Source organism: Lissotriton helveticus, chromosome 8, assembly GCF_964261635.1.
Source record: "Lissotriton helveticus chromosome 8, aLisHel1.1, whole genome shotgun sequence".
In the NCBI taxonomy this organism is placed as follows: domain Eukaryota; kingdom Metazoa; phylum Chordata; class Amphibia; order Caudata; family Salamandridae; genus Lissotriton; species Lissotriton helveticus.
In genome coordinates, this window is record NC_136069.1 from 1641572624 (window position 1) to 1641595672 (window position 23049).

Sequence of the window (23049 nt, forward strand, 5' to 3'; positions counted from 1 at the left end):
GCTGGTTATGTGTCCCTGTGTGATGATTTTTCTGGATACCAGGAGGATCCACTTGAATGTCTTGTGGATGATGCAACGGCATTGATCTGGAAGGTCATGGTGAGTGAAGAGCCTAGGATGATGCTGAGGTTCCAGGCGTGGTCCTTCGGGTGGCTTTCCGAGGGTGGAGGGCTGCCAGGTACTTTTGTCGCAGGTTACATGGAACTAAAAAATGGCTTTTTACAGAAATTCACAGAAGAAAACAAAAGTTGAAGGGATGTTATTGCTAGGTACTGATATGAGATAAAAACTAACATTAAAAAATAAAAATCTGAAATTCACCAGTTATAATTTAGTGAGTTAATGAACTTCTGGAGTTTCATAATGAAAGCTACAATCTTATTACCGTACCAACTTTGTTTTTTTTTAGTGTATTTCCGGAGTTTAAAAAAAAAAAAAAATTTCACTACTGCTAATGCCACTTCTGCCCACAGCCTTTTGACCATGCACAGCAGGGGTTCAATTACAGGGATGAATCTGAGGAAACTCTTTTTAAAAAAACAAGTACACCAACCTCCCCTCTTCAGTGAAAGTTTTGTGCTGATCCTTTTAGTAGGGAACATGATAGAGAGGGGTTTCCACATCATTTAATTTTCACATGAATTTCCTTAGGCAGAGTCCCTGTGGCCAGTGCCATCTGTGGTAGTTGACTGCCTTTTGGAGGTATGGTCTCTGGTCAGGTACTTTGGCCAGTTCCCTGTTGCACATATCAGAAGGTTGTCCAGTGGCATTGTAGGTTGTGTGTTTATGAACAAATGGATTCAGGGCCTGACCAGAGTACAGGCTCTGCAGCCAAACCCTCACTGCCTGCAACCAATGGCCATGTTCAAAAAGGATCTGGCCACCTGTGAGAAGTTGGAAGTGGAGCCTGTCCGTAAGCTAGTTCCTCTGGCCAACTACAACTGTACACAGCAGATGTATATGCACAGGGATAAATGGCATTCCATGAGTGCTCGGGTGCAGGGACTGACCTCTCTAGTGTTGAATGTTCAACACTGAGATATTCACCAGGAGCGCAAAGAAAATGTATCACAGAAAGTAATTAGTGATTGTAGGAACATTGTAGCACGAGATATTAAACACGTGATTGAGACTGACAAGTTATGAATTAGAACAAAGTATTACTCAACAAAATTGCAATATTGTTGCCAACATAATGTGTCTAAGCGAAATGACTACAAAAACCATGATGCAAAGCGCGACCCCAGTAGGAAATGGGGTCATGAACTGGTGATTCACTCTTAGATTTTTTCAATTTACTTTATTTAAAAATGGCGATGAATTTAAACAGTTGAAAGCTTAACCTCGTGAGCAAGGTATCTGCGATACCGAAACGCGTAGAGGATTGTGGCTGGAACTACGCTGTGACTTTTATTGCAAAAGCTGAGAGTGCGGGAGAAACTGCTTCGGCAAAACGGAAGGTGATATATATAATTTGGCATGCAACCCCACGAGTGCAGCGTGTTTCTTTAGGGGACAGGAGCTTGTATTTGTTGAATGGACCCACCTCCATTTTTGCGTGCACCCGTCTGTAAGAAAGCAGCACGCCCGAAAGTGGACACTGGAGCAGAATGTGATATGCGGAGATGTGCACCGCCATTGAAGCATCCTGGGTACTAGCGTTGATACGTTCACTAGTCATACAGACTGGTGGAGATACGGCAATCTCCCGACTCCAGCGCGAGGTATTTTGGAGCTACATGGCTGACGAGGGGTCCGCCATAAAGAAACATCCTTTCAGCGGGACCGTGTTCTATATGCGTGGCAACAAACATGGGAGGTCTATTTAACTGCGAAGATGCCCATTGGGGGCATAACCCACCATCATTTGATTTGTCATCAAGACTGTAATTTCCTAAATTCCCGCAGTGCAAAAAAGATGCCGGTAACAACGAATAGAGGGCAACACCCATTGGCACAGGATCAACCAATCCCCCTCTCCCTCCCAGAATGAAGCTGCCAATGAGAATCGATCTAGCTTTCAAAAAGACTCTTGGAGAAACACTGTCTTTTTGCTGTTTGTTTGAGCGAGCTAGAAGAAGGAAAACGCCGAAACGCGTCCTCGCAGAATTAAACAATTTGGCATTCAACCCCACGAGTGCAGCGTGTTTCTTTAGGGGACAGGAGCTTGTATTTGTTGAATGGACCCACCTCAATTTTTGCGTGCACCCGTCTGTAAGAGTGCAGCACGCCCGAAGGTGGACACTGGAGCAGAATGTGATATGCGGCGATGTGCACCGCCATTGAAGCATCCTGGGTACCAGCGTTGATACGTTCACTAGTCATACAGACTGGTGGAGATACGGCAATCTACCGACTCCAGTGCGAGGTATTTTGGAGCTACTTGGCTGACGAAGGGTCCGCCATAAAGAAACATCCTTTCAGCAGACAGTGTTCTATATGCGTGGCAACAAACATGGGAGGTCTATTGAACTGCGAAGATGCCCATTGGGGGAATAACCCACAATCATTTGATTTGTCATCGAGACTGTAATTTCCTAAATTCCCGCAGTACAAAAAAGATGCCGGTAACAACGAATAGAGGGCAACACCCATTGGCACAGGATCAACCAATCCCCCTCTCCCTCCCAGAATCAAGCTGCCAATGAGAATCGATCTAGCATTCAAAAAGACTCTTGGAGAAACACTGTCTTTTTGCTGTTTGTTTGAGCGAGCTAGAAGAAGGCAAACGCCGAAACGCGTCCTCGCAGAATTAAACAATTTGACATGCAACCCCATGAGTGCCGCGTGTTTCTTTAGGGGACAGGAGCTTGTATTTGTTGAATGGACCCACCTCCATTTTTGCGTGCACCCGTCTGTAAGAGTGCAGCACGCCCGAAGGTGGACACTGGAGCAGAATGTGATATGCGGCGATGTGCACCGCCATTGAAGCATCCTGGGTACTAGCGTTGATACGTTCACTAGTCATACAGACTGGTGGAGATATGGCAATCTACCGACTCCAGCGCGAGGTATTTTGGAGCTACTTGGCTGACGAGGGGTCCGCCATAAAGAAACATCCTTTCAGCGGGACAGTGTTCTATATGCGTGGCAACAAACATGGGAGGTCTATTGAACTGCGAAGATGCCCATTGGGGGCATAACCCACCATCATTTGATTTGTCATCGAGACTGTAATTTTCTAAATTCCCGCAGTGCAAAAAAGATGCTGGTAACAACGAATAGAGGGCAACACCCATTGGCACAGGATCAACCAATCCCCCTCTCCCTCCCAGAATCAAGCTGCCAATGAGAATCGATCTAGCATTCAAAAAGACTCTTGGAGAAACACTGTCTTTTTTGCTGTTTGTTTGAGCGAGCTAGAAAAAGGCAAACGCCGAAACGCGTCCTCGCAGAATTAAACAATTTGGCATGCAACCCCACGAGTGCAGCGTGTTTCTTTAGGGGACAGGAGCTTGTATTTGTTGAATGGACCCACCTCCATTTTTGCGTTTACCCGTCTGTAAGAGTGCAGCACGCCCGAAGGTGGACACTGGAGCAGAATGTGATATGCGGAGATGTGCACCGCCATTGAAGCATCCTGGGTACTAGCGTTGATACGTTCACTAGTCATACAGACTGGTGGATATACGGCAATCTACCGACTCCCGCGTGAGGTATTTTGGAGCTACTTGGCTGACGAGGGGTCCGCCATAAAGAAACATCCTTTCAGCGGGACAGTGTTCTATATGCGTGGCAACAAACATGGGAGGTCTATTGAACTGCGAAGATGCCCATTGGGGGCATAACCCACCATCATTTGATTTGTCATCGAGACTGTAATATCCTAAATTCCCGCAGTGCAAAAAAGATGCCGGTAACAACGAATAGAGGGCAACACCCATTGGCACAGGATCAACCAATCCCCCTCTCCCTCCCAGAATGAAGCTGCCAATGAGAATCGATCTAGCATTCAAAAAGACTCTTGGAGAAACACTGTCTTTTTGCTGTTTGTTTGAGCGAGCTAGGGGGCCGAGATAAAAGGGGGTCCCAAAACGTGTTTTCTCCATGTTAATTTCCATAGGGCGGTTGGACTCACTTTTAGCCCGAACGGCTGAATGGATTCCCACCAAACTTGGCAAAATTGTAGGGACTGGTAGCCCGGTGTGCCTTTGCTATGTCTCAAGATATGTGCTCCAGTGGATTTTGAGTAATTTAGGTTCAAAAAAATATATATATCTATAGCCGCCCCCCGGTACGCGCACCGGGGAGCGCTCCGGGCGCGCCACGCGACTTGCGCATGGAAAGCTGATTGGCTCTCGGGTGTCTGTCAACATTCCAAACAGTCCGGAGCGGCCGCCATCTTGTGTCTCGGTAGGATCGAGACACAAGAGGTGGCAAAAACAAAGGGGGAAATAACCAAAAGGGGGCAGGGTAGACCCCCCCTGACCCCCTAGGTTTGATGTGGGGGCCATAAAAGTGTCCCGCGGGTAAAAAAAAAATTACTTTTTTTTCTATTTTCGCGGGGGAGCGCCCGGTACGCGCACCGGGGAGCGTACCAGGGAGCGTACTTTGGTGAAAAATAGTGAAAATAATAGTGTAAAATAATCATTTTGAGTGATTACAGGTAGGGTAGCTCTGAAAAAGAGCTTTTGGGTTCTGTGGCTGTTTTAGGTACCTACAAGTACGTCCCACACACCCCCTCGCACACAACCCCACACCCACACACTCCCCAGACACACCTCACATACGCACACCTCCACCCACACCCAAATACCCCACACCCCCACACCTCACAGACACACCCACACATCCCACACATACACACACATCCTACACACATACCCCCTACACCCACACACCCCCCACACACACCTCACACACCCACACCCCCACCTACACCCAAACACCCCACACACCTACACCCACACACACACCTTACACACCCACATCCCCACCCACACCCACATACACCACACACCTACACACACCTATACACCTCACCCCCCAGACACACACACACACACACCTCAGAGACACACCCCACACATCCCCCACACACACCTTCCCCCCCACACATGGGGAAAACTCAGTGAAACAGTAAAATAACAATTTAAAGTGCTTAGAGGTAGGGTAGCTCTGAATAGAGTTTTTGTGTTGTGTGGCTGATTTACAAGTATACTACATTTAAGTACCAACATGTAGGTACCAATGCAGAGTCTTAAATTCAATGTTCATCGTTTTTTCTGTAGATATCTTGCATGTTGTTACAGAAGTTATTGTGGAATATGGAATCCATACCATCGTCTGTCAGGAAAGCAGAAACAGATCCTTTAAGTACTCCCTGAGAAGACCTAGGGGATCATGGGTAGTCTACCCTGCTCCCTTATGATGTTTTAAAATTGCACAGTATACTGTAAGTTTCACTTTATACTATAATATAAACATAATCATTTTGGTACTATTTCATGAATTACATATAAAAAAGAATAATGTCTAGAGCAATTTTTAATTAATAAATAAACATTTATTGCTCTGATTTTTCAAAATGTAATAACACTTCCAACATTATTTCGTCAGAAATGTCCTCATTTTCAGTCCATGATTCGATTTCTTCCACACAATTAACTAATTCTTCGTCTGGAGACTGATCCATAAAGTCCAAGTCTTCCTCAGGATTGTTTTGAAGAACTATTTCGAACGAAATATTTGCTTCTCCTTCCATTTTCTTGCTGTAAATTGTATTAAAAATAAATATATCAGTAGAGTTAGGGCAGTGTTGGGTTTAAGTTCAGACAGGTAGTTCTGATTTTTTAACAGTGAAGTTAACTTTGGGCAGTGTATGGTATCAGGCAGGAAGTAGAAATATAAAAAAGTGCCTGTGAAGAAGCGTAAGTAAATTCATAATTATAGCAGAGAAGCCTAAGTCAATCAATAAATATAACAGAGGAGCCTATCTCTATCTATAACTATAGCAGAGTGACAGTAAATAACTATCAGAAAATGTTTTTACAAATTAACCTAAAGTGCCCCTTACAAATTAACAACTTACTTTACAGAGAGGTGAAGAAGAAAAAATGCGAAAATCCTTTCAAGATGTACCTCAGGTAGTTGTAGTCAAAATGGCCGTGTTTCCCTCTCATTTTTCATTTATATTCATGTACATAACCAATCAAATGTCAAGAAAAAAAAGTAGAAAATTAAAGTAACATTTTAATTGGTTGTAAATTCTAACACTTCAGATGTGTTTTTGTCATGTAATTTACCTCAGGATATTTAGACAATGCTACAGCTCAAATGGCTCAATGGAATTCCACCAAATTTGGGAAAATGGTAGGGATTGGTATGTAGTAGGGCCTATTTTATATTTGGTGAAAGTGTCTCCAGTGGTTTTTATGTAAATAAACTTGTAAAAAATTTTGGGAGCGCTTCCCGGTGCGCGCCCCGGTACGCCTACCGGCAGCGCTACGGGAGTCCTCCATCTTGTGTTTTGGTAGATTTGAGACACAAGATGGAGGACAAACAACATTGGGAATGGGTAATGACCCCCTAGGTTTTCTGAGGGGGGCTTAGGTGGCCCATATAGGCCCCAAAAAACAATTTAAAAACAAAAAAGAAAATTCTTTTTTTTGGGTGCGCGCCCCGGTACGCGTACCCTAAGAAAAAAAATCAACAGAGATTCTTTAAAAATATAGGTTTATTTTTATAAATTAAAGGTAGTTCTAAAAAGAACTGTTTTTTTCTTCTTTTTGTTGTTTTATATTTTTTTAATGTTTTTTTGAACATTTTGTACTTTTTTTGGTTTTTCAAAACAGTTTTATATTTTTTTTGTATTTTTTATGGGGAGAAACAAAAAAAAGGGAATTGTAAATGGCTCAACTGGAGCAAAAAACAAAAAACGGAAAAAAATTAGGGTTTTTTGGGGCAATTGTGATTGTCACCAGCAAGGACGATGAGCTTTACACTCTTTTCACCATAGGAAATGAGTTTGCCACAATAAATACTTGTTACTCTAAAATCTTCAAATCGTTGTTGAATGCAAGGCATCGTCTCCGTTGTTTCTGGTCCAGATGGAGTGGGTTGCTTTCTTTTGGAGGTGGTCCTTGAAGACTGGGGGAGGTTCCTGGCCAGTTCCCTGATCTCTGCAGCAGCATAGTTGTTTGGATGCTTGCGGGTCATATGTCTAATCATGGTATTATTACCAAAAGAATATTTTTTGTTTGGGTTGCCCCTTGAGAGTTCCATGCCACAGATTAGGCAAGTTACCTTGGCCGCATTGACTTTTTTCTTGCCCTCTGGGATTGAAAAAAACTCCCATACAATGTGTGGCCTTGGCTGGTATGGGGTATTGTCTTCAGCCAGCCATCTTCTCCTCTCCTCCTCTTCCTCGTCCTCCTCCTCCTCTTCTTGACCACCAATGTACTGTTGTGGTGGTCCTCTTCGTGGTGGTGGTGGTGGTGCAAATGCTCCAGCTGCTGCTGCTACTGTAGCCATTTTAAAGTACAAAATAATTCTCTTTGTTGTTGAAACAGGTCTTCCTCAGTCAAAGGACAAAGTCAGAATAAGGAAAAAAGGTGGAGTCTTTCATCATTTGGAAAACAGAACTGTTCTTGACCAATGAAAAGTGTTATTTTCAAGTCACATGATCCGGGCTTTCATCATTTGGAAACCAAAACTGATCTGCACCAATGAAAAGTGTTATTTTCAGATCACATGACCCGAGGCGTTTACGCTACGCGCCCCGGGGCGCGCCCGTAGTCGCGCTCCGGGGCGCGCCCGGGGGTGCGTAGCGTAAGCGCGTCAGGACGTTGCGCGATCATATGCGCTCGCGTGCTTCCGGGTGCGCTTACGCAGTGCGTCATATGACGCATCACGCGGTTACGTGAAACGTCACGATGTTGTTTTCGTTCGCGAGAATAGCGCTAACGGGACGCTCCCCGGTACGCACCCCGGGGCGTGCCGTAACATTGCGCTTACCCGTGCGTTCACCGGTACGCGCCCCGGGAGCGCCCCAGGGCAAAAAACAAAACAAAAAAAACATAATTATACAATATAAAATTCGTTATACATTTTTTTTCATTTTTATACCTATAGAGATTTGCTATTAAAAAACCATTGAAAATCACTGAGAAAACCATAGGTTTCACACCAGTTATAGTCAGGAATTAGCATTTAAAAAACCTATTAAATTCACTGAAAAAACCATAGGTTATAGTTAGCTGGAAATTTTACTCGCATAAAACCATTGAACTTCCCACGTTATAGTTAGTTGGACTCACTATAACTTGCGCGCCTGCAATGCACTGCTGATGACATCACATTAAATGCTAATTCCTAACTATAACTGGTGTGAAACCTATGGTTTTTGTCAGTGAATTTCAATGTTTTTTTAATAGCAAATCTTTATAGGTATAAAAAATAATACATTTTAAAACTAATTTTATATTGTATAATTATGTCAACATTTTTTTTTAGTTTTTTTTATATTTAACTTGGGGCGCGCCCTGGGGCGCGTACCAGGGAGCGTCCCGGGAGCGCTATTGCTGCAAACGAAAACAACATCGTGACGTATCGCGTACAAGCGTGATGCGTCATATGACGCACAGCGTAATCGCAACCGAAAGCACGCGATCGCATATGATCGCGAAACGTCCTGACGCGCTTACGCTACGCACCCGCGGGCGCACCCCGGAGCGCGACTACGGGCGCGCCCCAGGACGCGTAGCGTAAGCGCGTCGGGTCATGTGACTTGAAAATAACACTTTCTATTGGTGCAGAACAGGTTTGGTTTCTAAATGAGTAATGCCTGGGTCTTGTGACCAGCCTGGGTCTTGTGACCTGAAAATAACACTTTCTATTGGTGCAGAACAGTTTTGGTTTCCATATGAGTAAAGCCTTGGTCTTGTGACCTAAAAATAACACTTCTGATTGGTTCAGCACAGTTTCTTTTTCCAAATGATAAAAAACCCCACCTTTCTTCCTCACTCTGACTTTGTCCTTTGACTGAGGAAGACCTGTTTCATCTACAGAGACAATTCTTTTGTACTTTGAAATGGCTACTGTAGCAGCAACAGCTGGAGCATCTGCACCACCACCACAACCACCAAGAGGACCACCACAACAATACATTGCTGGTGGAGAAGAGGAGTTCAAGTTTGTTTATTTGTTTGATTAATTAAAATCTTACAAAAATGTGACCGTAAAGAAAGTATCAGCATCAATACACAGTTATACATCATGCAAATAGTAAATGTCATTAAAAATAAAAAATTAAAAATTAAAAACTAATAAAACTAAATGAAATTTTCCTTATGACCTTTGGCAATCACATTTAAATTTTTTACAAAAGCAACATTCATTGGTAGGTCATTCGGGCTTAGACACGCCATTATTGCTTGTCTACAGGTTCTTATATCTCGTGCATTAAACAACCTCCTGAGGATTAGTCTCCTTTCTGAGGCTATGGCAGGGCACAGACATACCAAGTGCACAATGTCTTCTTTTCCCCCCTTGCAAAGTCTGCATAACGTATTGCCCTCGTTTGATTTCCAGGGTGGAAGATGACACAAACCTGGCCATAGACCAAAGCGTGCTCCTATAAATGTTCGCTTACTTTGGACTGACCATGCCGTATGGAGGTAAGCTTGGACTTGTTTTTTTTTGTAGCCATTTATGATTGGCCATGAGTGCTTACGTTTTACTAACAAAGCTTTGTCTGTAAGCAGCGATAGGTGAGTAACCAGCTTATTGATTGTTTTTTAAAGCTTTCCTGCGTTATAGTGTTTTCCCAGATTGCTGATATTCCAAATTCTTCTTTTGCGTTGTTTAGGTATTTCCACGCTTGCAGTTTCTGGTTGTCTTTAACCTCTCTCCACAAAGCTATAGACAATTGATTCACCTGATCATTTTTTACTCTATTCCAAACTTTTAATATTTGGCCTTGCCGGGCATACAGCTGATTGTTCATACCAAATTCCATCCTTATTTGCGCTTGTGAGGCGCTACATGGTAGTGTAAATAATATTTTATAGGTTTTTGCTACAGCATTGTTGATGAGCACAGCATCCTTCCCATTTAGCACTTCGGTACCGTAAGTTAAGGATGGTAGTAGTTTAGCAGCTATTATTTTTAACAATGGCCCATGTGACAGTGCAGATAGGTTCTTTTGTAGAGTTCTAAATGCCGCAATCAAGCTATTTGCCTTCCTTGCAATATCTTCCCTTTGTGGTACAAAGCTTCCGGTCTCATTAAAAAGGACACCAAGATATCGGTAACTCTCCACTTGCTCTAGTTGTGTTTGTCCCAACAACCATTTCATCTTTTGTCTTTTTTTTCCTGTCACAACCATTATTTTTGTTTTTGTCTCATTTATTGTCATTTGGTTATCCTTTGCAAATTTAAGTGTACAATCGATCAGTCTTTGCAGCCCCACTTTTGTGTGGCTCAGCAACACCACATCATCTGCATATAGCAAGTTAGACATTTGTTTTCCGGCTACCCTAGGTGGATGTGAGTTTACCTCGTTTAATGAGTTGGTAAGATCGGCCACAAATAAATTGAAAAGTAAAGGTGCAAGCACGCATCCCTGCTTAAGGCCACAAGTCACCAGTATTTTATTGGTCAAAGCTCGGCCATTGCCTATCCTCACCTTGACCCAATTATCAGAGTATAATAACTTAATAAGAGTCAGTAGTGAGCCTGGGATTCCGTAGCCCTCGAGTTTTTTCCATAGGAGGGACCTATTTACTAAATCGAAGGCCGATCTGAAATCGACAAAACAAAAGTAAAGTGACTGTTTAGAAAAAAATGTCTTATCCATTAGAACTGATAAAATTAACAAGTTGGTTGTGGTGCCTAAGCCCTTAATGAAGCCGGTTTGGTTGGGGGGTAGTATTGACTTTTCCTTGACCCAATCTGTCAGAATTGATAATAAGAGACCTGCGAATAGCTTGGCGTCCGTATCTTGCAGGGTGATCAAACGGTAATTCTCCGGTAATTGCCAATTACCCTTTTGGAACACGGGCGATATAAGCGATCCTCTCCAGGATTGTGGTATTTTTCCTGTATGGATAATTTCATTGAAAACCTTCGTCAGATAGGTAGCCCATAATAGGGGGTCATCTTTATAGAGGGAAAAAGGGATACCGTTGTGACCCGGAGCTCCATCCTTTTGTCTCTTTCTTATGTTTGCTACCTCAGCGAAATGATGAAAAACGCCACCTTTCTTCCTCACTCTGACTTTGTCCTTTGACTGAGGAAAACCTGTTTCATCTACAGAGACAATTCTTTTGTACTTTGAAATGGCTACTGTAGCAGCAACAGCTGGAGCATCTGCACCACCACCACCACCACAACCACCAAGAGGACCACCACAACAATATATTGCTGGTGGAGAAGAGGAGGAGGAGGAGGGGAGCAGATGGCTGCCTGAAGAAAATACCCCATACAAGCCAAAAGAACACATTGTATGGGAGTTTTTTTCACTTCCAGAGGGCAAGAAAAAAGTTATTGCGGCTAAGGTAACATGTCGAATCTGTGGTGCAGAACTCCCAAGGGGAAATCCAGATACAAAATATTCATTTGGTAATAATACCATAATTCGGCATCCTGCTAACTATTCTCGTGCAGAGATCAGGGAACTGGCCAGTCACCTCCCCCAGTGTTCAAGGACCAGCTCCAAAAGAAAGCAATCCACTCAATCGGGACCAGAAACATCAGAGGTGATGCTTTGTATCCAGGAACGATTTGGTACTTTTAGAATCACTTGTACTGAATGTGGTAAGCTCATCGCCTATGGTGAAAAGAGCGTAAAGCTGATCGTCCTTGCTGGTGAGAATCACATTTGCCTAAAAAAAAAGAAGTATTTTTTTCCGTTTTTTGTTTTTTGCTCCAGTTGAGCCATTTTTAATTACCTTTCTCTTTGTTTCTTCCCATAAAAAATACAAAAAAAATATAAAACTGTTTTGAAAAGCCAAAAAAAGTACAAAATGTTCAAAAAACATTAAAAAATATATAAAACAACACAAAGAATAAAAAACAGTTCTTTTTAGAACTACCTTTCATTTATAAAATTAAATCTATATTTTTAAAGGATCTCTGTCAATTTTTTGTCCTTAGGGTACGCGTACCGGGGCGCGCCCCCCCCAAAAAAAATTAAAAAAATTTAATGAAGCAGTTAGCATGAATGAAGGACACAAAGAGAGTTATGTTAATAGAAAAAGAGCTACAAGATGACCACAGAGGGATTGTATATTACATAGTAAAAAATAGAGAAGGTGTAATTGGATGAAAGTGAGAAAAGTAAAATGACTAAAGGAGCGAAAGAAAGGAAGAGAGAGGAAGAACACTAAAGTAGAGATAGTGTGAGACTGTGATTGGCTGTTAAAAGAAAAAGAAAGGACAGTAAAAAATGGAGAATGAATGGTAGTGGCGAAACCACGATAAATGAAGAACGATGAGGGAGAGTGAGAAAAGACCAGGTAGTATAAGTAAAGAGGGGTGAAAGAGGGAGAAAAATTGAATTAGGATAACACATGGGGAGTGACAAAGAGAGAGGACAAAGAGAGTAAAGGAAACAGTACCTGAATGGGCTTGAGTAAAACAGCAAAAAAAGATAAGTAATGCAGTGTGTGTGACTTATAGGGAGTCAGTGGGTGTAGGTCGGGGTGTGGGTGTGTAAGGTGTGTCTGTGGTTGTGTGGAGTGCTTCGGTGTGGGTGGAGGTGAGGGTGTGTGAAATATGTGTGAGAAGTGTATGAGTGTGGGGTGTATATGTGTTCGATATATGTGTGTGTATGGAATGTGTGTGTGTGTTTGAGGAGTGTGTGTGGGAGGATTTTTTGTGTGTATGAGGTATGTGTGTGTTGTGTGTGTAAGGTATATGATACAGGTGTGTGTATGTGTTGGGAGGGGGATGAGGTGTATGTGTAGGAGTATGGTAAATAATTAAGAAAAAGAGAATGAGTGAAGAAGCAAAGGAAGGGAACAGAGGGTAAGTGAAGTAAAGAATAGGGATCGAAAGAAGTGAAACATGTAGAATAATAATAAGTGAGAGAAGCAGAGTAAAGACACAGGAGTGAGGTAGATTGAGAAAATGTTAGTGACCTTAAAGCAAAGGGTGATGACAAACTACATTTTTTTAGTCATACTTACCATATAATAAATGTAACTTTAATTAATTTTTTTACTACACTTTGTATCTGTGAAAGAGAGAAGAAAAAATAAGTTATAACTAGTAAAATATGTATTTTAAATTAAAAGATACAAATGAAGAGGTTAAAAATCATAACGCTCTATTTAGAAATAAAGTTAGCGTGAAGGACATAGAAACGGAAATAAACTAAGGTAGAAGGACAAAAAGAGAGAAAAAGAAATAGAAGGAGAGCAAATTACAAAGAGTAAGGCATATAGATCCACTGACAAAAAGAGAGAGAAGAACAGAGAAATGAATTGAAGGTAAGAAAGATACTAAAACAATGTGAGTTAGCAAAACTAAATCAGGAAACAGAAGTAAGTAAAAAGATAATGACTGAGACAGAAAACAGTCTAATTAAGGATGCATTTAGAAGAATTAGGATTAGAAGATAACTCAGAGTAAGTGAAGAACAGTCATAGAGTGAAAGGATGAAGGGAGACAGGATAATATACAACGATTGAGGGAAATGGACTGAGGAAGTTATAAGGTAGACACACTAAGAGAAAAACTGAGTGAGGTGGAGTACAATGAGTGAGAAAAGGAAATGAGTAAGTGAGCAAAAAGAAGGAAAGAGAGGAGAAGACGACTAAAACAGTGGTACTGAGAGAAAATAATTTGGTGATGAAAGTAAAGAGAAGGACATTGAAAGAAAGGAAATGAGGGATAGTAATGGAACCAGATTAAAAGAAATGGGATGAAGAACGATGAGAGAGGAGCAGTGAAGTTGTTGTAAAAGAAGTGATAGAAGGTAGATAAATACAAGTGAACATAACACAAGTAGAGTGAGGCACTGAGGACATAGAAGTAGTGAACGAAAAATAGAGAGAAGAGGTCAAAAGTAAGGAGCAAACAAAGATAAGCGAGGGAGAGTGGGTGATTTATAGTGATAGAGTGCAATAATACTGCTGAGTGAGTAAACAGGAATTACTAAAAGAGCAAAGTAGGAAAATACGGAAAAGAGAAGTAAAACAGAGAGACTGAAAGCTAAAAAGTTATGCAAGGGAGAGATGGGATGCACACAGTTGAAATGAGAATGAGGGGTTGTCAAAGAAGTGGAGTAAGGGAACGGGGGTTACAGAGATTGAGAGAAAGACATTATAAGTGAGTAAAAAGAGCTGAAAGAGGATGGAAAAAGGAAAGTAAATGTCAGAGAATGGGAATACAATTTAATTTACACAATCCAAAGTATAAAATAACTTGTACAACATGTTACATAGTTTTTTTTGCTGTTCTCAGAATATATTGAATTTCACTTAAAACAGTGAGTTCAAATTACTCATCATATGACAGCGGGGAAAAAAACACAATCTAAAAGATTGTGTTTTAAAAAAAACTTAAATACTGACAAATGACAAATGTACGCTAAACTTAGATTGACTTACTTTTCCTTGAGGCCAAATACTGTATCATGGTGGTCCTTTTCTCGTTAGAAAGTACTTTGCTGTTCACTTAAAAATCCATTTCATCGACTTTCTATAAGAAAAGCTCCAAGAACATCTGAAATATTTTCAATATTTTCATATACTCCTTTTTTTTCAGTCATGACTCTTTGGCCAAATAGTGTCAGATGTATGAGTATATGTTCAAATTAATTCTAAGGCACTCTGAAATTACCTTTTTCCCCGACGTTCTGAAAGAAAGGCTCTACAACATTTTCACAATATTTAAGTATTTGTAAAACCATCTCTGACTCACTCATGTTCATCATTTTGTATAATACTAATATCACTTACTATGAGATCCACTTACAGTACCTATATGACAAGTCAATTTTTTATATTGCCTGGATCACTTTTACTCAGAATATATTTTTAAACAGCAAAATAACCTTTATTAACTGCTCCCGTCTTCATTGGCCAATTACTTTTACCTAAATTTTGGCTGTAAAAACACTAGGTATGAATTTATAAAGCCAAAAGGCAAACATTGTTTGAAAGTCAAATGAGTGTCGTTACATTGGGTCCAACCTTTAGAAGTTTTTAAATAGCATGTGTAATGCCCTGATGTTGTAGAAGGACCATCATGAAAAATATTAGCTACAGTTGCAAAGGTTCTTCCTGATATCGATAACTGAGAAGCCACGAAATTTTTAATAGAAGTTGTCAATTTAGTTCCATCAGGTCTACATCGTTGGTACATTAAAATGACATAGTGACCATAATTTTGTAGAAATAATGTGGACAGCATTGTAGACTTACATTGGGTACACACCATATTGTGATCCGCTGCTTTAACTAGATTATTAAAAGGCACTGATTTGCAGTCTGGTAAAGTCAAATATATAAATCTTTCAGAGTTTATTCTAGTAGTACTTGATGAAGCACAGTTATCACAGTCATGTTGCCATTGATAAGAAAGGTTAAAAAGATTTTTTATATCTACTCCTTCATCTTCCAATACATCAAACATATACAATAAAAATTCCTGACAATCCTGCTGAATTATCTGTGAAAATTGATTTTGACCTGAACATATGTCTACAAGATTTCTAATTTCTGAAACACTTTCTATTTTTCCTCTATCACTACTATATTTCTCTAACACAGAATTCAATAAACAGCACAATGTTTGTTCCCGATTTTCGACAATCTGTTTTTGTAAATTTTGAAGAAAAAAAACAACATTAACTACTACATTAGCATAGCAGTTGACACCAGAACAGTTTTCAAACTGAAATCCAACAACATCCTCAACAGAATCCTTTTTCCTTCTGCTTACAATTACAGTTTCATCTACTTTTTGTCTTTTTGCTACTACCTCACTGCAATTACTCTCATTTCTTCTTTTTCGGCCTACCACACGTTTTTCAATCAGTGGATATTGAGGCAAATGTGGAGCATACTCTCTTCTTAACCTATTGTATTCTTTAACACAATCTAGATCAGCACAAATCTTTGTTTCATCACACTCAATCAAGTACAATCCTGATAAAGTTCTGACTCGTGATAAAGCCACATATGCCATACCCTCTTTAAACACAGAACTTCCAATGTTCACCAAAGCACTATCTGCACTTAAACCTTGAGATTTATGAATTGTCACTGCATATGCCAAACAAATAGGAAACTGTTTTCGGCGAACATATAAGTCTTTCACGAGCAAAAATCTAGCTGAACAATGACAAATTTGTTCTATTTCATCAATGCCATCAAATTTAATTTTTAAAATTTCAATTCCATCTCTATTTTTGTAATTCACAAAACCAACAACATGACCCATTGCTTCATTTACCAGACCTCTTTCAACATTTAAATTCCTTCTCAAAATGACACGACAATTCAAACACACATTCAGAGTCTTTTCAAAACCAGCAGTTTTAGATATACTCTTCTCTAATTAATCCAATTTTGATTTCAAATTTTCAGACAAAACAATTGTTGCTCCCATATGCTCTATTTTATCTGTAGCTTCCAGTTTCACTATCTCTTCATTTTCTAAATTTAACATTTTGTTGTTGAACATGGAACATTCTTTTAGAGTTGGCATCAAACATATGCCAGATTTCCTCTCGTTAATTTTCTTAAAAATATTCTCTGGAAGAATGTTTTCATTTGGGTACAAGTTTAAAATTAACCGTCCATGTAAAGCTTCTTTCCCTTGCTGACTTATTTTTCCTACTCTTACGTCTTGTAAAATATTTTTAAATTAATTAATGTTATTTATTGCCATTTATATCTATTCTAGTATTATTAATCTACCCTTTCGCCGGTTATGTATAATTGCGGTAAAAATATACTAAATGAAACTTCTCAGGCTATTGCATTTAGATATGATTTAATAGAATCTGGTATAAGACTGTTGTTGATTGCTCAACGCGAAGGGACACTGGCCGTCTACCTCGCTAGAATAGATATAAATGGCAATAAATAACATTAATTAATTTAAAACTATTTTCACCAGTTACACAATAATACTTAATCGATATTAAGACATTACGCTTGCACTCTATAAATGAGTGAAGGCCACTACACCATGGCCTGTCTTGATCCCGGTAGGGTTTGACTGTGATTTAGACCATCTCAAGATGGGGACCGAGTTGACATATACGTACACTACTTCGTAAAAATTGATATGCCTTCTTAGGTAAATAAAAGTAATAGGTGTGTAGTAAGGTCGGTTTACACAATTATAAATTACTGAAATATTTAGTTTAATAATGTTGAGTACTACTCATGACTAGGTAACGTAATTACTTGATCTCGTTATCATTAAATCACAACAATATACAACACTAATAGTGTAGAGCCATTTAGCCTACATAGTTGCCTAATCTAGATAATATTTATTTTTAAATACTTCACGGACTCTACCAAGATGGCGCCTCCCGCCCTCATGTAGGTATAAAAAGACTAACTAAGATGGCGCGCGTTTAGGACGCCGACACGGAGATACGGGATCCAAAGTTGGAGATTCTTTTTACTAGGTGAGACATCTCTGCATATTTGCGATATCAAATAGGGGATAGCTAATCACTTAAATAGATTGAATTTAAAACTTAGCCCTTTAATATATTATTTCCGACTTTTCAGATTACTTACAACGGTACACAGAAGATATTGACCAATAATTTGGGAGATACATTTATAAAGCGGAGGTAAGAAAACTAACCGACTATAGCTATTATCGAGTGGTAATTTATAAATTGCAACATAGTAAGGTATTAATGCTGATTAATAACATTACAGACTCCATGTGCCAAATGGATATTGGAGATTTACAAGGTTGAAATTGGAAACATTTGAAGTTGAATTGACCGACGTTGAGGAATATAGGTAGGATGCCTCGTGGTATGGCCACATCACTCTACTTTGCTTATATCTTATTTGATTACACTACCTTACCTTTGGATAATAATTCACTAATCAGGCGGAGGCTACATATCCCACCTGATAATAGCACTTCACTGGGTGTTTCAAGTTATGGACTTGGTGGTGAGCAGATACTTTTTGTTCGTTTCTACTTTTGAGCACAGGTATGTTTTAGGGATGTGTCCCTTAGAGATTAGATTATAACTTGAACTATATTGTGATATTAAGGGTATATCTGGCCTGACAAGGATGTAATGGTTGTTATACTTTGCTTGGTTGCAGCCCTGAGGAAGTCTTGGGTCAAATAAGACCAGACGAAACACGTGTTGGCTGCACGTATGTGGAAACATGTTTATCAAGAATGTTTCAATGAAGACGGAAATTGAAATATCTCAAGAAAATTGAAATAAAAATAACCACTGTATTTGAAAAAATATTTTTGGACTCTGAGTGCTCGATGATATATTCATATTGTTGGAGCTATCCTGATAGCACATTGATCTCGTCGTGGTAACCAACTTGCCTTCATCTGGAGCACCACTATCGAACATTGTTTTGTTACATACCTTTACTTGCAGTGCGCTCAAATCTAAAAACAGTTACCGATCTCTTAATCTTCAGATTGTAACTGTATAATTTCTTGCTTAGACTCTTTTCATGTGAAATGTCCTCCCACATTTCCTTCAGTTCTGTCTTTTCTTTTTTTGTGATGTAAGACGTCACATATCGAGCCACAGCAATAGAGTTGTCAGTAACGAACTGAATATCCATGTTAGCATTAAACATGGACAAAATCACTGGGTTGTAGTCGTTGATGTACTTGGACTCTTCGTTTCTTTTTAAATTGTATGTATTTTTTGGTGATTTCCTCGTCACAGTATGTCGCAGAGAAGACATCAAATTATTTACTCTTCCTTTAGAAATCACTGGTCGTGGAAAGCCGAAACGACATTTTGTGTAGAACTTGTCCTTGTTTCTGAATTTTCGACGACAGTACTTTCCACAACGATGGGATTGAAAGCGTAAAACTTGTTGCCTTAAACTGTTTTCCTCTGTAGTTTTCGGAACAGCACATGTTGAATACTCTTCAATGAAACTCATCATTGTTTCATCCGAATCTGTTCCAAATTTGGGTGCATCTTTAATCCACAACAACATATGTATGTGTGGAGCACCTCTCGCTTGATACTCCTTTCTCCAAATGAAATCCAAAACCTCTCCAAGGGGAGGATATTTTTTGTTGGTAATAAAAGACATCATAGCTTCAAATCTATGATTGAAATATCTGCATACATTCACTGGATCCAAAGAACACAGTTCTCCAGGTGTTTTGAATTCTATATTTTGTATATTTTCATTTGCCTCTCGTAGAAATTGAAGTAAGTCGTCCCATGCATACTCGGCACAGCTAAGAGTGAGGAACCATGTAGGAGTTCCTAAGTTTCTTAGCATACATTTCAATTCCCCTTGACGATGGTACCAATACTCATTTGTACCACGCTGACATGCCATGAGATTGATTAGATGAGATTCCAAAATATTATCTTGCAGATTCACTTTCTCCATAAAGTCCCTCGCCGAAACATTTTGCAGATGTGCTCCACTTTTCAGTATATGGTTTACTGCATAAGAAAGCCCAGACAGGTCACTTTCATACAGTAGATGAAACAAAAAGGGAATGCATTGACGAAACCTTGGATCTTCAGCATATAATCTTACAGTTCGATATTCAGATGCAGGAATTTGAAGTGGACGATCGTCATATTGTCCACCTCGACCTGTTGGAAATAGCTGTGGAAAACAACGAGCTTCCAAACTTTCTTCCCATACACTAATGGGACTTCCTTTTGCTGCTTTCATTTGAAACAATTCAATTGCATTCCCCATTACTTCTTTAGAATGCAAAGGATGAACAGTATAATGTTCATATATTTCTTCACTTCTAGACACACCAACTTTTTCAATTTGGCCGCCTGAACAATCACTGTCTTCATCTGCAGCTGTTTCCTCTGCTGCAACACATACATCTTTGTAATACTCATTGTTTTTGACTAAATACAACGTTGCCTTTTTGACTTTCCTAACATCCACTAAATCTTGACAGATTTTCTTACTCTTTGTCGGAACCCCATTAACTAGAATAACTAAAGGTTCCTATTCTACTTTTTCTATACCAATTGTATCAATATTTTTTTTGAAATCAAGAGGCACATAAACAACTCTTCCCTTTAATCCTCTCTGCAAATCTGTAGGAGGCATTTTCCCTATCTTAGGCTCCATGCGAACAATTGCCTGAAAAGGGTGGACACATTGAATCAAAATAGACTCATGTGTATTTAAATCCATCAATTCACGGGGAATGTCTACAAACTCCAGATTATTATGAACAGCTCTATCAGGCATTCTGTTTTGATTTAATTTATCATAACAATATTTACAAATACGCTGATCAGAACTCAAATCAAAACAATTCTCCACCCACAAATAAGTTGCAAAATCCTTCCACTCTTTACGTATAAATCAACTAATCTAGTTTGATGCTTATAATGACTTCGTCCACAACACACACAAGTAAAATTCGGCCTTTCACTTGATTTCACCTTAAACCTGGTAATTTCCTGCTCAAACTTTTCTGTACTTGAAATCTGTACATTGTCTTCCACATTACCTTGAATTGCTGTGTCTTTTTCTACACTATCCTCTTTTTCACCAAAATAACAAATCTCAATTTCTTCACAAATCTTCTTCACATCTAATTCAGTTCCATGCAAAAGAGCACTGTTTAATTGTTTAAGCTTAAGTGCTGGACTTTTTGCATAATACAACATTCTCACAAATTTCCTCATTTTGGTATGATGCACTGCTAACATCCTAAAATGATGAAAAACACTCTGACAGACTTTTCTAGAAAGACAAGCCAATTAATGGCCTTGCAAACCTGTGTTTTCCCTCACTCTGCAAGGATCTAAGTCTTGCAACAACTTCACTTTCTGCTTTAGGCTTTTCTTACTATATGTACGTAAGAAATTACAAAACAAATCAATTGATTCCTGTTGCACACTACAAATACGACTACACTTCCAAGTGTACACTGGACCCTTAGTACGTCTCCCTAAAACTTCATCAGTTAACACCTCTTCTGGTTCTCTTGGCACAAGTTTATCTTTTTCAATCGGACTACCGTCTTTCACTTCATACGCTCGACCACTGGTGTCAACTGCATGCACTAAATCATTCTCCTGGAAGTACCTCTCCTCATTAAAAAATGGCTCACAACTTGAACTGTGCATCCATTCTCCAGAAAAAACTTTACAAAAATGAGTCCGATTAATTACTCTTTTCCATCTACTGTTTGATTTAAAAACATCAATTGTCTTGTTAAGTGTCCTAATTCTATTGATTATTAAAATAAATAATTTTTTCTTATCTTCAAAAGCCTGATCAACAATCTTCTCTACACTTTTCTTTTTCTTATAAAAAGCAGCTCTCTGTTTACCTTTCCTAAAATGTTTTTTAACAAATTTAAAACCACCCTATTGCGAAACATTCGATTACGAATGTCTCTAAACTGATTCTGCCTTCTATTCCTATATCTTTCTCTCCTGCTCCAGTTGTAGAATTCTTTGAGGTTCTCTCCTTCCTTTTCAAATTTACTCTCTCATTCTCTTTTTCTACATGCTGTCCATCATTTTTTTTGCGATGTACATATGTTACGTATGAAAGACTTAGTTCTCTTACCAGGAGCTTTGTTCCTGTTTTTTGAAGTATTTGTTGTGGAAGAGTGCTGTAATTCCGTTGCTCTTTTTGTTTTTTTGCGGTTATCTTCTTTTCTTCGCCTTTCCCTTGAAGGCATTTTGTCTTACTCTTGAAATATTGCTTTCAATCTGTGTTAAAGAAAAAAATAGCACATTATAGATCACTATTACCAAACAACAAAGCAATGACAAAAACCAAACAGTCTATTCAGGGTTACAGATCAAGTCAGGATTCTGCAGGGGTGCAGAAGAGGTGAGGCCTGTATTGAAGAGTGTAGTGGAACACAGCTCTGTCCACAGGTACAAAGTAGGTGAGACCTGTGTCTAAGAGTCCAGTAGGGGATAGACTTCATGAAGTCTAGTCCACTGCACACTTATACAAAGGCTTCACCACCACCTATGCTTCCAAGGAAAGGCCTCTCTCCCACTACATAGATCTCACCTCCTCTGTCCCTATGGACATGCCTCACCTCATCTACACAATCTACTTCCTAATCTCAGGTAAAACAGGTGACATGATTGTGAAAAGATCAAATTCTTTTTATGTAATCATGCACACACAATCTATTCTTTCTCAAAAATGTAAAACACATTACTTTGCCCTATAAATGTTTCAGTAGTGTAATGAAAAGCTTATACATATCACCTTATCTCTGTTTATCAAATTTCATTCTAAAAAAAGATTATGAGGCCTAAGCACGACTGCTCATGTGATGAATCCTGTCCAGGGGAGCACAAAACATGAGGCTTCTGTCCAAGAATGCAGTGGACAGGACTAAACTGGAGTAGTGTGCAAGAAAAAGATGAGCCTAATTTATGAAGCCATGCGTCAGTTTTGCGCTACTGATGCGTCACTTTTTGTGACGCATTGGCGGCATAAAACATGTGCCTTGTTGCGGTAATTGCAAACACAACAATGATGGACAGAATGTGGATCAATGTCACACATTCACCCCAGTCCAAAGATCTGGGCCCAAATCCATCGTTTTTCCACTCCACACCACCCTGGGTTAGACAATGGCGATATGCAAATCAGCGCTGACCCTGTGCCCCATGGGAACAGTCCAGTCCGAACTACAAAAGCCATGTCCTTCCCAGAACGGAAACAAGCATCCGAGGACCGGCCCGGTTTCGAGGTAACACCTCTCTTCAGCCCGGCTAGCTTGAATCCAGTGGTGTGGAGTGCCTGGGACTCACGTCTGAGCATCCCCAGTACACTTAGAGCGGTAATTGCAAACACAACAATGATGGACAGAATGTGGATCAATGTCACACATTCACCCCAGTCCAAAGATCTGGGCCCAAATCCATTG